Source organism: Cryptotermes secundus, unplaced genomic scaffold (genome assembly GCF_002891405.2).
Source record: "Cryptotermes secundus unplaced genomic scaffold, Csec_1.0 scaffold184, whole genome shotgun sequence".
Taxonomy (NCBI): Eukaryota; Metazoa; Arthropoda; class Insecta; order Blattodea; family Kalotermitidae; genus Cryptotermes; species Cryptotermes secundus.
Genome location: NW_019725839.1, coordinates 440,937 through 455,769, shown reverse-complemented (window position 1 = coordinate 455,769; position 14,833 = coordinate 440,937). Strand labels below are relative to the sequence as shown.

The window sequence follows — 14,833 nt, the reverse complement described above, 5'->3', positions numbered from 1 at the left end:
ACATTTCAGCGGTAAAACTCTAGCTCCCAAGTATGGGGCTTGGGGATTAGCCTGTGTAGCCCTGCATCATACTGAAATAACACATTTTAGCGGTAAAACTCTAGCTCCCAAGTATGGGGCTTAGGGATTGGCCTGTGTAGCCCTGCATCATACTGAAATAACACATTTCAGCAGTAAAACTCTAGCCCCCAGGTTATAATTTGGCTCTCAGCCCCCTAGTATGGGGCTTAGGGATTACAAAATTCCCTGTGTTGGGGTGATAGCAGCTACTGATATGAAGTGATGGCTTTATTATGAAGATACATGGGAAAAAATCTTACATTTTTTTTGGACCCTGTTCAATATTTCCCATACATTTTCTGGTTTGGTGATGACAGTGTTTTATTGGAAAATTGCCAGAACTATGACCCAGTGCTTGTTCAGGTGTTGAGGCAGTACCCTGGCACTTCTCTGAAAGATACGATGTGAGCCATAGAGTGTTTATAGGTAGCTTCTTTAATTTATAATCTGGCAGTGGAAGGGTCAGCCCATTTAAGTGTGTGTGTTCCACGAGCTGTTTGCCATTCAGTTCAGCATTTGAAGTTGGGTAGCGAGAACAGCTGCATGTCATGATTTGTAGCTGCTGCTTTCAGCCTGGAAGTGCATGCCAGAGACACCTAGTGCTTTTACTTAGGACTACACCCTTGAGAATTACCACTGTGTATGCAAAGTTCAGTTGTAATCGCTCTTGATAATCGTAAACTATGGAAAACAGCTGGTATTACTGAAGAATGCCCCTTGGCCTTGGAATTAAGTGGGATGCAAGAATTGCATGAATATCTTAAGCTCTTAATCCTTGAAACTTTGGAATTTGTGCTAGCATTGCCACCCTGTTCTCTAGTGACTAAGTAGTATGAGAGAACTCGTTGCTTTATATGAAAAGCAGAAATTATTAAAAACAAAATATTTTGTATGGTTGTGCTGTATCTCGTTTCCCCACAATGTGCAGCTGGGTGGTTGTGATGGCCACCCTGCCTAGCATGGATTGACAGAACATCCTTTTGAAGCCCATACAATGGAATTGTGGGCAGGTGAAAGAACTATATGTATTCCTGTACTCGTAAATATTTCCATTTGTGTACAGTTGGGTGTGAAACTTTGTCTCTGTCATTAAAGGAGGAACATGGATTGAGGGTGTTTGAGAATAGGGTGCTGAGGAGAATATTTGGACGAAAGGGGGATGGAGTGATAGGAGGTTGGAGAAAACTGCATAATGAGGAGGTTCATAACTTGTACTCTTTGCCAAGTATCATCAGAGTGATCAAAGCAAGGAGGATAAGATGGGCAGGGTATGTAGCAATAATGGGGCAGCAGAGGAATACATATAGGATATGGGTGGGAAAGCCAGGAAGAAATGAGACCAATATGGTGGGTGCATAATATAAAATGGATCTTAGAGAGATGGGATGGTATCGGTCAGATTGATCTGGCTGAGGATGGGGATCAGTGTAGGGCTCTTGTTAACATGTTTCTGATGGGGATCAGTGTAGTGCTCTTGTTAACACATTACTGATGGGGATCAATGGAAGGCTCTTGTTAACACGTTATTGATGGGGATCAATGGAAGGCTCTTGTTAACACGTTACTGATGGGGATCAGTGGAGGGCTCTTGTTAACAGGTTACTGATGGGGATCAGTGGAGGGCTCTTGTGCTCTTGTTAACCTGTTACTGATGGGGATCAGTGGAGGGCTCTTGTTAACAGGTTACTGTTGGGGATCAGTGGAGGGCTCTTGTTAACAGGTTACTGATGGGGATCAATGGAGGGCTCTTGTTAACACGTTACTGATGGGGATCAATGGAAGGCTCTTGTGCTCTTGTTAACCTGTTACTGATGGGGATCAGTGGAGGGCTCTTGTGCTCTTGTTAACCTGTTACTGATGGGGATCAGTGGAGGGCTCTTGTTAACAGGTTACTGTTGGGGATCAGTGGAGGGCTCTTGTTAACAGGTTACTGATGGGGATCAATGGAAGGCTGTTGTTAACCTGTTACTGAACCTTCAAGTTCCATGAATGTTGGGAAGTTACTGAGTAGCTGTTGGCTTCTCAGGAAGGGCTGAGCTGAATGAAGTTATTTGTGTGCAATGGCCAGCAGGAATTGTAAATATATAATGACATAGAGTAATGCAGAAAGAAGTATTGTGAACCCCTACCATCTCATGCACCAGTAGTCCAGCCGCTATGTTCACACGTTGGTAATGGTAAACATGTGATAGCTGTTGTTACTGACAGGTGCTCTGGACTCTGGAAGGGGAGGCCCCATCCTCACCATCCATGGTACGTACTTCTTTGGATGGCCCCCATATTGTAGTATATATTTGCTAGTTCAGATTTCACATACTCTTGCAGAAAATGACCGTAACAAGCACTGCATAGTCTTAGTGCATATCTGATACAATAAATTGATATGGCAGTGGTATCTTTCCCATCAAATAGTTCACGCATGCGCAGTCATGTTTATATAAATTCATGATATATGGCTGGGCGTGGCTTCAAGTTCATGCTGCATTTCTGAGTGTATGCAGCCCATGAATTAAAAAGAAACATGACATATCAGAGAATTTTGACCGGTGTTGTGCTGCAGTTTATTTTTTAAATTCATTGAAGACCGCCGACGAGTAATTGTAACTATTTTGAACAATGCACACCCTCCTTAAGTGTATTTATTACCCATTTTGAAGGTTAGATAACATGGGTAAATGTCATGGTCACCTGAAATTGGCGCTCACATGACGACTGCTGCCATCTGTTAACAGGGAGCAGTACGTTGTTGACCCTGCTCCACATTCAGGCAGAGTTGCCACATTCAGAACTCTCTTCCAACCCCGAACGTAATGAAAGCGAACAACTGCAAAAAGTAAACTTGGCTGCCAGATCGTCACATTCTCGGGTAACGGACCTTGCTGAAGTGGCGCAGAGCGCGGAAGTTCTCCGTCAGCTCGCCTTGTATTTCCAAAGATCGGAGGTCGCTTATTTCCATGACATTGCCGTTTTGACACAGTTCTGTAATTTCAGTCCTTTTAGGCAGATGACGAAAGATATTACAACTTAAAATCCACGAGAGCACGATTGATGCTTCTTACTAAGCTCTACGGAAAATTAAGGAATGATGCCAGCTGATGTGGATCAGGTAGGAAACGACCATGGATCTCCTCACCTCGTGGTCCCGTTACCAATCAACGCCCGGTCGCCAGAATGCGGCTCTGCCTCAGGCCACGCAGTGGCCTCCATCCGCTGTTCCCTGGAACAAATGCAGACGCTGATTTACAAAATCGTACATTCATTTGTTTCTGACCGATCTTTCTGTCCTTTTTTCTTCTTCGGCGAAATGATGCGAAGGAAACTGAATGAATCCGTCGTTTCTCGTACGTTGCAAACTTACAACTCGAAAGACGTTTCGTAAAATTTTGCATAATTGTGCTTCATATAAGCGCATGTTATGTAGTGCAGCCCTGCGCGAAGTGAGGTTTGTCTTGTTCCAACATTTTCCGCATGGGAAACGTGTGAATGAGTTCCCCAAGGAACATAACAATGTTAGATAAGCAGTCGATTTAACTGTTTCGTGGATTTTGATTGGCACACACGTGCAAATGGGAGGAGCGGAAATTATAGATTTAAAAAGAATCGTTTTCGTGACTTCAGCGACTTAATGCGTACACAGACGTTGGGGTTCTCTCGTATTTTGTTGTTTGTGTGGTCCCCCCAATTTCAGTCCCGTTTATCTTTTGTTTCAGTACTAAGCCACATAACTCAACTGGCGATGGTTTATATTTTTCTTGAAGCTAAATTCGGTTGAAGAACCTTTCGTTTTTCTATCGTCCCGCACTTTCGCGTGAAACACGTCAGGAAAACTCAGCCCAGAGCTGGAAGTGTGGCTAGACACGAGTAGACCGTATGCTTAGAGCATCTGAGCATCTGAGGAAGTTATTTCGAGTTGTTTACGGCGCCGTACTGTTCCCAGAAGGGTGCATGTTAGAAAGCGTTCACGAGCCTACATTGTAATAATTTCCTTTATAATATGTTTCTGTTATTCCTCGGGCTCTTCTGCGGATCTGGAGCGTATTCCCTGTTCTGAAGGGCCATTTCCACCCTCGAAGCCCTCGTCTATGGACAATGCCGAAACGAGTGATGTTCGGAAGTTGTGGTGCGTATGGAACTTACGCCACGGTCAGGTTCGGTATTGTGACAACTGCTACACTTGAATTCATGTGCCCTGTTCTGCGATCATGGAAGGAACCTGCTAGGATCTTCTGCCTGCCAAAATTTCCCCACGACTCACTCAGCATCCTCTGCTATACGTTGAAATGTTGGTAAGCCTGTATTGTTTCCTCGCCGCAAGTTGCAAAATGGCCGCAACAATCCGTAACGTGACGTAGCTGGACCGTGCATCCGGATTTCGTTACTTTCAATTGTTTCGTGCCACTGCATTTGCTATGATGCAGACAAGCGAAAGCGTTTCAAGCCTCTGATTCTGGTTCATCTTCAGGACTTTATTTGGGATCGGACCCTGTTCCCCTTCTCATCCCATATCCTTCTGTTTTTTTTTACATCACGGTGCAGTGGGTAGCAATTATGCTTCGTATTGTGGAGACCGTAGTTTCGAATCTCGGTCCAGGGATTTCGTAAGCGATGAGCTTGACGGTAGGGTTTCGGTTCCCGGCAGAAGCAAGGATTTGTGTCATCACCGCCGCTGTGACCAAAGCGGCCGAGCCTCACCCAGGATCCTCTCCAATCAGTATCTTTGGCCGTGGCCCTGATTACAGGTCTTCACATAGTACTGAAGCTAAGAATGCGTGGAGCTACACCTCCATTCCTCAGTATTGTTTCACTCTGTGGTGCTTAATTAAGCGTAGGGACAATTTAACATAAAACAATAGCTGAGGAGAATGTTGGGCGCAAGGGAGAAGAAGTGACGGGAGGCAGGGCGGAGCTAGGTAATTTGTACTGTTCAGCAAATATTAGTGGGGCGATCAAGTCAAGAAGGATGAGCGGCGGAACTCGTAGCATGCATGAGGGAGACTAGAGATTCATACAACATTTTAGTCTTGAAATTCAACACAAGAGATCACTTGGAAGACCTGGGTGTAGATGGACGTCAGAGAAATTGGGTGCGGAGGTATGGAACGCTTGATCTGTCGTTGCATTTGACACGCTAAGCAGGAAAGGAACAGGATCTCTGCATAAAGAAGTATCTGCTCCGACCTGTCCCTCTGCTTTCTTGTCTTTTCTTTCCTGCATGCTGCGTGATGGGTCATATCGGCTCGTTTGTATAACAAATGACATCAGAAGGGCAGTAGAACACTGGAATCAACGCAAAGAATAAGATTTACTTTATAGACTGAAATTCTTCCAAATAAGATATAAGACTTCAGTCCCTACCTCACAGGAAACCTTACGTCTCCGCTACAGAGCCCAACCGGTTCCTGCTGTTTAGGGAAACAGTTGCTGTTTACTGTGAGAACCATACGAAACACAGACACACTCTGTGGGAAGAATGCAGAGTTTTGATATATTAAAGCAAGTGGTATAAGAAGTGACCATTGGGCTTTAAAGAGTTATGAAAATTAAAGCAAACAAAACAGGGTAAACAAAACAGCAAGAAGCAGGGCGCTTCTTGCTTCTTTCTTGTTGCTTGCTCGGTTTACGTTTTGAGCCTAAAGATGGAGGCCATAACTTGCTCGGCAACATGTCAGTCAACTTCTACCAGACTACACGGTGTAGCATCCCGCAAGATAGTACTTCCCATAGACACCGCTGTGAAAACCACAAATTCAACGAACTTGTTCCTCAAATTTCTCTGCAGAATTTTGTGCATGGGCACGCTATGAATGGAGATAGAACGGAGTGTCTCTCCAGGACTTTTCTGGTTGTTCAGGGCGAGTGTTCTGGACGAAGTTTGGTTTCAGTAATTTCCCGTGGAAATGTTGGTTTAACAATATACACAACTTACTGAGTTACGTATGAAGTCGATTATTCATTTATTGCTACGTCATTTAATGACGTAACAGTGGTAAGACGAGCAAAGTCAGTTAATTCTCGCGAACTGGCCACTTCTTGTTGCGTAGACCGTGGGATCGAGTCTTATCGATCAGAAGCAAATATAAAGCGTTTCAAAATATTCCTCCCATTGAAATAACAAGGCCGATACAAAAATGAGAGTTTTTTTTTGTTCTTCGCAGTATTTAGCCTGAAGAGATGTTCCGTGATGGCTAGTGACAACATCGTTTTGTTAATTTTATGAACTAAATCTCCTTTTGTGTAGTTTTATTCACTGGCAGCATGAAATAGCTTCGTTTACCTCACTCGACTTTAAATATGCTTTGCAGTTGATACAGAGTTGTTAAGTTCGGAGGAGTCGTCAGACCTACTTCAGCTAGTGCGTGACCTCTGAAATTGTCTGAGAACGGACGCTGTGGCTGGTTACCGCAAGTTGATTTATGAACTGTTCAACGTGATCGAAATATTTTGCCTCTGAGATGAAAGTTACTGTGTGTGAAACGTAAAACTGTGCCGTTTTCATTTGCCACAACCGAGAAACGTGACCCGGCTCGAAGTGTCGAAGTTCTGGCTCCCAGGTTTGGAAGTTTCACGATGCTATGCCTTACGTGTGTTAGTAATTAACATTATCCACTTACGATAATGTATGGCTTTCTCTGGAAAGTGTAAATTAGTTCGCGTTAGGCGTATTTCTGGAATTACTTTCAAATTAATATTCCGATTAGAATTTCTTAATCGCGGGCTTAATGCTTTTGATCACAACAATGTCGGATCCCCGATATGGGTGGAAATGTGAGCTGCTAATTGCCCCTCGGACTGCTACTACAGGCTGGAGTCAGGCACTTCTTGGGGACGATAGGAAAAAAGTTGTTGGCCGCATTGAATGGCCTACAGGTCATGATAGAAATTTCAGTGTAAACTGCATAAAACAGGGTCACAGCCAGGCGGGCAAGGACGTTCATTGGAAAAGGAATTTGGATTCCCCTTCCACGAGCCGCTTATGTAGTTCTATTTCCGTCCTCCAAAATTATCCAGGAAACAGCATTTTCTCTCAGCTATCCAGAGCCATTGACAGAGTATTCTCCCCCAGGCATAGCATCTCGCTCCCCATTTCATTCCATTCATTTTGTTTGTTCGGTCAAATCGTGTTGTTTATTTTATTAGGACATTCTTTCTAGTTCGTGTTTATAAAGATGGCAACACTGCACGTACAGTTTTCTTGATCTCTTGTTGGAGGCTTTGGAATAAAAAAGAAATGAAACGAGAGAAGAGAAATGTTGTGTTGTAGTGCCGTGACTGACTAAACACACTCGAGATTTCTCTCTCCTCTTTCATGATTCTTCCGCCTCTGATAGCGCCATTCGCGGCGTATTTCAAAACTAAACGGTCAAAGAGGCGAACGAAGTCTGAGTGTGTAGGTGCTCGGCGCGAACTGTTCCGTGTTTACGGCGACATTAGACAATCAGGTCCCGTAATTTGGTCAAATGGAGGTTGGAAGTCTGTGAGTGTTGCGTGTTTAGTGTACTGTGTGACTGTGTACATAGCGTATATGCAGTAATTCGAGGTGACACAAGATACTGTGAATGGATTGCTCCAGATTGAAATCTGTGTGAAGCTGTCATCTGTTGTTGCAGCTGCGTTTATCACCATACCGTTCTGTTATCGGAAGAGGGTGAGTGTGTTGTTGACATATGCCAGCAGTTTTCTTATATTTACGCGAAATGGTGGCCGGAGCTATAGGAAGGCGTGTTCAGTTGAAATTCCATTGCGATATAACCGTTGCCTTTTTAATCTGGAACGCAACATTCCTTCCAGTTCTCAATTGCTGGCCCCAAAAGGTGATTTCTGCCTAAGGCCATGAAAGTTCATCAACATACGTAATTCAAGGGAGATAAAACGCTTTCGCTCTTTGGTTTTCTGGCATGGGTTAAAATCCCTGATGATGTAGCGTATTTAGGGTTTACTTCGGTCTAGGGAGAAGAGTGTTTTTTAGAAAAGTAATAATAATGCATTTTATAACATGTGTTCAGAAAAAAAATAGTTGTGTTACTGATATACATGTTTGTTTCATTTCATCTGCAGTCCTTTGTTTTCCAACCGGATTGTGAATGAACAAACTTCCCACCCGTGTGGTGTATTCAGTGTAACATTTCGGCGGAAAGGGGCCTGCCCTGCCCTGACCGCTAACTGTTTTCATATAGTTTTCAGACGTTTCATGAAACCTTGCAGCAAAACAGCGGGATGCTGTAAACAGACAGGACTGTTGCTTCTTGCCATTTGATCTGGCTGGTTGAATCCGGCGATTGCAACCAATCCCTGCCTGCTACGTCACTGTTTACCAACAAATTAGTGTTTTGTCATTTGTTCCTTGTTACCAGAGGGCTCGCAAGTTTGCTGTATTTTTGTTTTATATGTCATTAGCAGAGTCTGTATAGCGTCGAATGAATGGGTGATTAGTGAATAATGAATTGGAAAGGATGTGGAAGGAAGCGGTCGTGGCCTAACATGACGTACTATGCAGACGGTTGTCTGGAGTGACCGCGGAGGACCACAGGATTGCTGTGCATTCGACCGCCGTGTTCTGTGCGTGTGATTGTGATCTTGAATAATTTGCGTGGTGAAGTTAGCCAATGGTGACTTGGGAAGTCATAATGAGGAACGCACCGTGCCCCCCCCCTCCCGTATGAACGTGCAGCGGGTTGTACGTTGCGGGTGTAGACGGAGCTAGGAAACAGCGCGTTGACTTACTGGCTGAAGCGTTTGTAGGATTTCATTTCGGGCTGTGTACAGTAAACTCTCGCTAATCAGGTTACAGATAATCCGGACCGAAATATGACAAATGCTGTTCACAGTTGAGTACATGCTTTAAAAGACACATGACGCATTTAGGAAGGCAGATGAGTCACTTGTCTGTTCAGACAAAACTTGAGACAGTTTCTTCAAACCTGAATTATTACGTTGAAAAAGAAGTACAACTTCTGAACCTTCTGTCGGGAGTAAATGAACTGTCTTTTTATAGTTTTTAAATAACGGCTATGCAGTTATTATACAGTTTATGTTTATATTCATGTGCGCTGCACATTGCTGCATGTGCTGCATTGCTTTAAGCACAGAGTGGACTTTATTAGGAATTGTTGTCACAAATCTCATGAAATGTAGGACTTGTCCGCCCGTGTGTCAGCTTGTTTTATCTACGAAATTACTGATTGGATTTCGGTCAGATATGGTATGGTTCGTATACCAGTCGACCCAATGTAATTTTGGTCCTTATCGGAGCAGTATTAGAAATACTTTCCGTAAAGCGTCGATATACATATTATGATCGACCACGGTGACCACGCGACACCCTCTAACAGCTAAAGCTGACATTAACTTCTCCGACAAGCGGCGGTCGCTCGGTCGGTATAGTTCGCTTGCGGACCAAAGCCACGGAGTTTAGTGAAACTTTTATGACGTACAACTTGCATTTGAACGATACAGACGCAAGCAGCCAGAAGCAAATGTAAGGAAACAAATCATATCTGTGTGGAGTATGATACTCGTGGTGTAATTATCGTTGCGACAGTGGACTTGTACCTACATTCGTCGAGCAGGCTGGCGCAGCGGTAACGCTCTAAATTTGTATTCGGGAGGTGCTCGGTTCGAAGCTCGACCGGGGCATCAGATGCACTATGCTTTTTTTGTAACTGCACACTAGCTGGAATAGGCCACGACTGTATCTCCCCAAATCCTTTCCAATTCACCAGTCATCACATGTCCCTGAAGAAGGCATCTGGCCCCTCACCAGGACGTTTCGGGAAACCAGAAGTGATGGAAAGAAAGAGTCATGTCGAATATCAATAATAAAAACTGAAGGTATTAAAAATTATTCTGTCAGGAATACTATATAGAGGACGATTAGTGAAAATAGTCTTAAACGGCTTAAACGTAAATTTGTAAAGAAACATTTCTGCTGTCTCTCCCCCCCCCCACCCTTTTCGCCGAAGAAATCCTGGCGTCACCTTCATCAGACGTCGTACCGTTGGACGCTGTATAGTGCAGGCAGAGTTTCTGAAGTGGCCGGGGCGTGAAGCTGGCATACCTCCACTCCCCACACGTCTTCATGTGAGATGCTTAATCAGTTAAGGACAGAGACAACTTTACTTTAGCCTTCACTGACAGTGGCATAAAATAACCTACCAAAAATGTACATTGAAGCCAATGATTTTATGGGAGGTAATTAACAAGTTAGGAAACATATGCAGCTCATAACAGGCACCCTGTTGCAGTGTTCAGATTCTCAGTCGGTGAATGGAAGCTTCTGATGCCCCGTACAGCCAGCGTAAAGCAGGAGGAGCGTTTGGTTGGGCATGTAGACTGCGAGAATGTGCGGGCATAATACTCACTAAAAAAAGTAAAGGGCGTGGAGGCCCGTAGGGTTGTGAGACGTCGAGGCTCCCACATTTTCTAGAAAACTGGCTCACTGGTGGCGGCGAGGTTGTCAGCCTTACGCGCCGGCCGCTCTTTACCCCAAGGAAGATCCCTGGTACTCATTTCTGTTAGAGGCTGAGCTGACCCCAGGGCCGTAGTGCGGCTGGAAGGATTAGTTCAATTGAAAAATGTAGCGGCCTCATTGGAATTCAAACCTTCTTATTTAATTATCTCGAAAACCGTAAGGCTTGCGGTAAACTGTGATAAGCGCATGCGTGATTCATGCTTCCCTACACATTGCTCGCTCCGGCAAACATTTGGCGCAGAAACGCGTGTAGGCCTGTCTGCGTGTGAAGTGCTCGTTCTTGTTGCCCGAGTGTGAGCAAAATTGGAAATTAAAGTTGTCTCTGTGCCTAATTTATGAAGCACCACACAATTTAGACATAAAGGGGGACCTCTGCATTAGATGGAGGTGAGTAGTCAGCTCCACACACCGGTATCACCCCCCCCCAACCCACCCAACAGCGGCTGAACAAGGAATTGGCTCAGAAGGCAAAGCACACATCTCCTTAATGTATGCAACCTGAAAAACGTTCGGGCTGTGTGCGGTGTAGAGCTTTGTTACGGCACAACAAGGCCAGTGACATGTATCAAAACGCAAAAAGTATATCTGCAAAACATGGCTCACTCCGTGTGGAGTACCCTCAGATAATTCCAAGCACTAGACACATCGACTGTGCGTATTAACAGGAGAACCTGTCGTGTGAGGCGCCGGGCAACGGACCACAGTGTGCTTGCTACTTGTGTGTCCTGTATACGAATGAGTCAGCTGGCGCCAAACGTTTCAGACGACAGACAGACGCACTAAAACAACAATGAGTGGCAGAGTATGCAAACAGTGGGCCGCACCTCACGCAGGGAGGGCCCTATCTCTTGATATGTAAACTCCACGCCACGAAGGGATGCAGGGAGAGTGGAGGTAGCATTCCACACATTCCAGACCTAGATACTGGCCAGCTTTACGCTCCGGTCGCCTTACTCCGGCACCTGCTCTACATGAACGAGTAAGATGCTCGGTGGTGCCCACAGCTGGCTTGGATACAGTGAGAAGAATGGTGTCCTTTGCGGGATTCGAACTCTAGGCGTCCTGCCCATAGCCGTTTCATTTTCTGAAAACCGACCAGTCACCAATTCCGAAGATGAAACGTGGAGACGGACAGACATAGAAGCATGTGCAGAGTTTTCCGTTTCGCTATGTTTATCTGCCACGGGAAGAACAAGTGGATGGGCAATAGGGAACACAGCAGTTCTTCCTTCTGTCAGGTGGCGCAGCGTGGCGGAAGGTGCCGAAACTGTTTGAAGATGTTGCTCTGACGCCGGATCCTATTAGATTCTGTGAGGTTTGCAACATTTTCAGCTGGGAACCAATTGAGGCATCCCTCCCTAGTGTTCAGGTTATGTTAACAGTGGCACAGGGAGCAATATAGCATTTCGTCGTGAATTCACGTACGTCTCAATGACCTTCAATATGGCGGCTCTCCTGTAAGGGAATAGTACAATAGCCTGCTATTCTGTGGGGGCACTATGCTACAAGCCGGAAGGTCGCGGGTTCTATTCCCGTCGAAGTCATTGGATTTTTCAGTTGACCTGATCCTTCCAGCCGCACTATGGCCCTGGGGTCGACTCAGCCTCTAACAGAAACGAGTATCAGGAATCTTCTTGGAATATTCTTTGGGGTAAAGGGCGGCAGGAGCGTAAGGCTGGCAGCCTCACCGCAGTCTGTGAGCTGATTGTCTAGAAAATGTAGGAGCCTCGACGTCTCACAACCTTATGGGCCTCCACGGCCTGTTACAAGGATAGCTTTTACCTTTTACCTGCTGTTTTGAGATACCGGATTAAGGCATGTAATTGTAGCATTTGGTTGCACGCCAGAAATATGAGTAAATGTATTGAGGTTGTAAAGCGTTTTACTGCGACTTCCACTGACGAGCGTCAGCAGAAACACAAGCCGGTGTTCCGCAGTCCCCGCGTTTATATCAAGGACAAGGTTGCACGTTGTGTGCTATCCCGAATTGCTCAGTTTCTGTGTTTTCCTCACGCACATATGTTTGCGTGAACACTTGTAGCTGTTTGTGGTGACTGAATTTCCAAAAATACCCGCCCCCGATTCTATGAGACACTGGGAACAGGTGACTGTAAGGCCCCCCATACACACCCAGTTTGGCCTGCCGATCGACCTGCAGTTAGAACTGACGGACTGAAGGGTTTCCTACAGTCCAAACGATTGGCCGGCCGGCCGGCCGCACCACACACATCAGTTTTGCCTTTCAGCCTTGAACTGTGCAGGCCGAACGGGAGGCCAAACTGTGTGTGTATGGGGGGCCTAAGAGTGGAATCTGCAACCTGTGACCCGGGGGTCGCCTCTGTCCACTGTGACGTCACAACGTGGCAGCACTGACCTTCCTCAGGAAGCCCACGGCGATTCCTACACTGCTGGCAGGATTCGATCAGAGGACCAGTCTGCAGCACCAAACGTCGCGGTTTGTCCGTGGTTCGAATGCTAGGTTATTGTGGACGGGATTTTCTGTCGGAAGTTTTAGGACCATAACTTAAGGTGGGGCACGACGACTCGATATGGCGTCTCCAACCCTTTCCATACCCGTGCGTTTGTCAGACAAAAAGGTAATATTAAATCCTAAATGTTTATTATTTTTGTAGTGTGGTATCCCTGACAATTAGGGTGTGCTGCGGGAGAGAACAGGTTCCTGAACACTGACAACGCAAGGGGCTCTACGTCTCAGAGACTGTGACGCATCGCGTGTTCACAGCACCGAACCGCCGTCGGTGTCTCGTCATTTCTGTATTTAGGGACAGGTCCAGCTGGAAAGAAGATATGCTCATGCAGTTGATTTTGAAAGAGTCCTCTTGGGGGATGGGAAGTCCATTAGTAGCTTAGCGGGAGTATGCAAGTGCAGTATCTGGATGAGATCTAAAAGTTTGTGACGGTGGTACATTAACACAAATATTATGTTTCTGGACATTACACATGGTCCTGGTTTTATTTAAAACACCGTCCTGTACAGGAAATACGAGGAATCCGTCCACACGTCCCTGGCAGACCATGCGATCCGTCAACACAGCTTGGATGTCTCTCCCATCTGGACTCCCGTTATCACAGTAAAAAAACCTAAAACTCCGCCCAATGTAGATTAAGGGGGGAAATTTGTGTTTTTTGTTGGTACCATACGGAAAATCTGTCTCTCCGGTTGTAACTATATGTACAATCTGCTGTAACATAATAAAACCCTACATTCTGCCCACAGAGTGTATCTATGTGTTCCGCATGGTTCTCACAGCAAACAGCGACTCTTACCCTAAACGGCATTAATCGGTTGGGTTTTATAGCGGAGACGTAATGTGTTCCCTATGAGGTACGGACTGGATATTGATATATTACTTAGAAGAAATTCAGTCTTTGAAGTGGCAAGGGAACGGGAGCTGTCACCGATGCAGCGAGATGGGAGCACGGAGCCACCGGCTGGCGGAAGTCTCACATTAACTTAGGAGCAGATGAGGGTCGCATGAAGATGAGCCGATATTTATGAACGTGTGTTCAACGGACCACGGCCCACAGCAGAGAATCTTACATAAGAAGAAACTTCGTGATTTTGTTCAGTTGGCCCCGAGGACAAGATTTTCGTACCGAATTTTGCTCAGGAAATCCTTTGTAAGACTTGGCAGCTCTGGGAACATGATGACATTAATATTGATCGACGACAATAGCTTGTAAGGCGGCGGGACCTATACAGAGATTTTTGTTGTTGATGAATCTTCGGGTTCTGCTGCCAGAGAGTTAATTAATTAGTAAGATAGATCTTAGGGAAGTGGGTTGTGAGGATGGGAGGTGGATGGAACTGGCTCAGGATCGTGTCCAATGGTGGGGTTTGATAGCGGTGTTGAAACCTCAGGTTCTGCTACCAGAGACCAACTAAGTATAGCCGTGATTGCGCTGTGAGATCTCTCACCCATATTCTAAATAAAGAATGTTGTGCCCTAGCAATAATGAAAGAGCTAGCCCATTCGGGAAGGTCAGCCCCACGGCTGTTGTGCTGTTGCGCCGAAACGTGATTGGCATTTGCAGGGCCTCGGGAACTTGGAGCCTGCCCTTGGCATTGTCTCCTGTTTAACTGTAGCAGCCATTACTTAAGTCAAAAGATCACGAAGGGTGCGGAGAGTACGATGAATACTTAATCCCATCCAGAAATGTCAGGTTTTCACTACACATTCGTGAAGCCTTCGGAACGAAATGTTGCGCAAATGTCTCTCTGTCTTTTCATCGGACCGCAAATGAACGGTCTGAATTCTCTGAACGAATTTTAATTAATTGTGA

At 45.5% G+C, this 14,833-nt stretch overlaps 1 protein-coding gene across 2 annotated transcripts in view; it reads left to right on the top strand.

The window, feature by feature from the left end:
* Positions 1 to 7,436: 7,436 nt before the first annotated feature.
* Positions 7,437 to 14,833, top strand: part of LOC111863543 — a 55,807-nt gene continuing 48,410 nt past the window's right edge. For both annotated transcript variants that reach the window (XM_023849951.2, XM_023849950.2), the window contains exon 1: positions 7,437 to 7,705. The gene's annotated coding sequence lies outside the window, so the exon portion shown is untranslated. The remainder of the gene's footprint in view (positions 7,706 to 14,833) is intronic.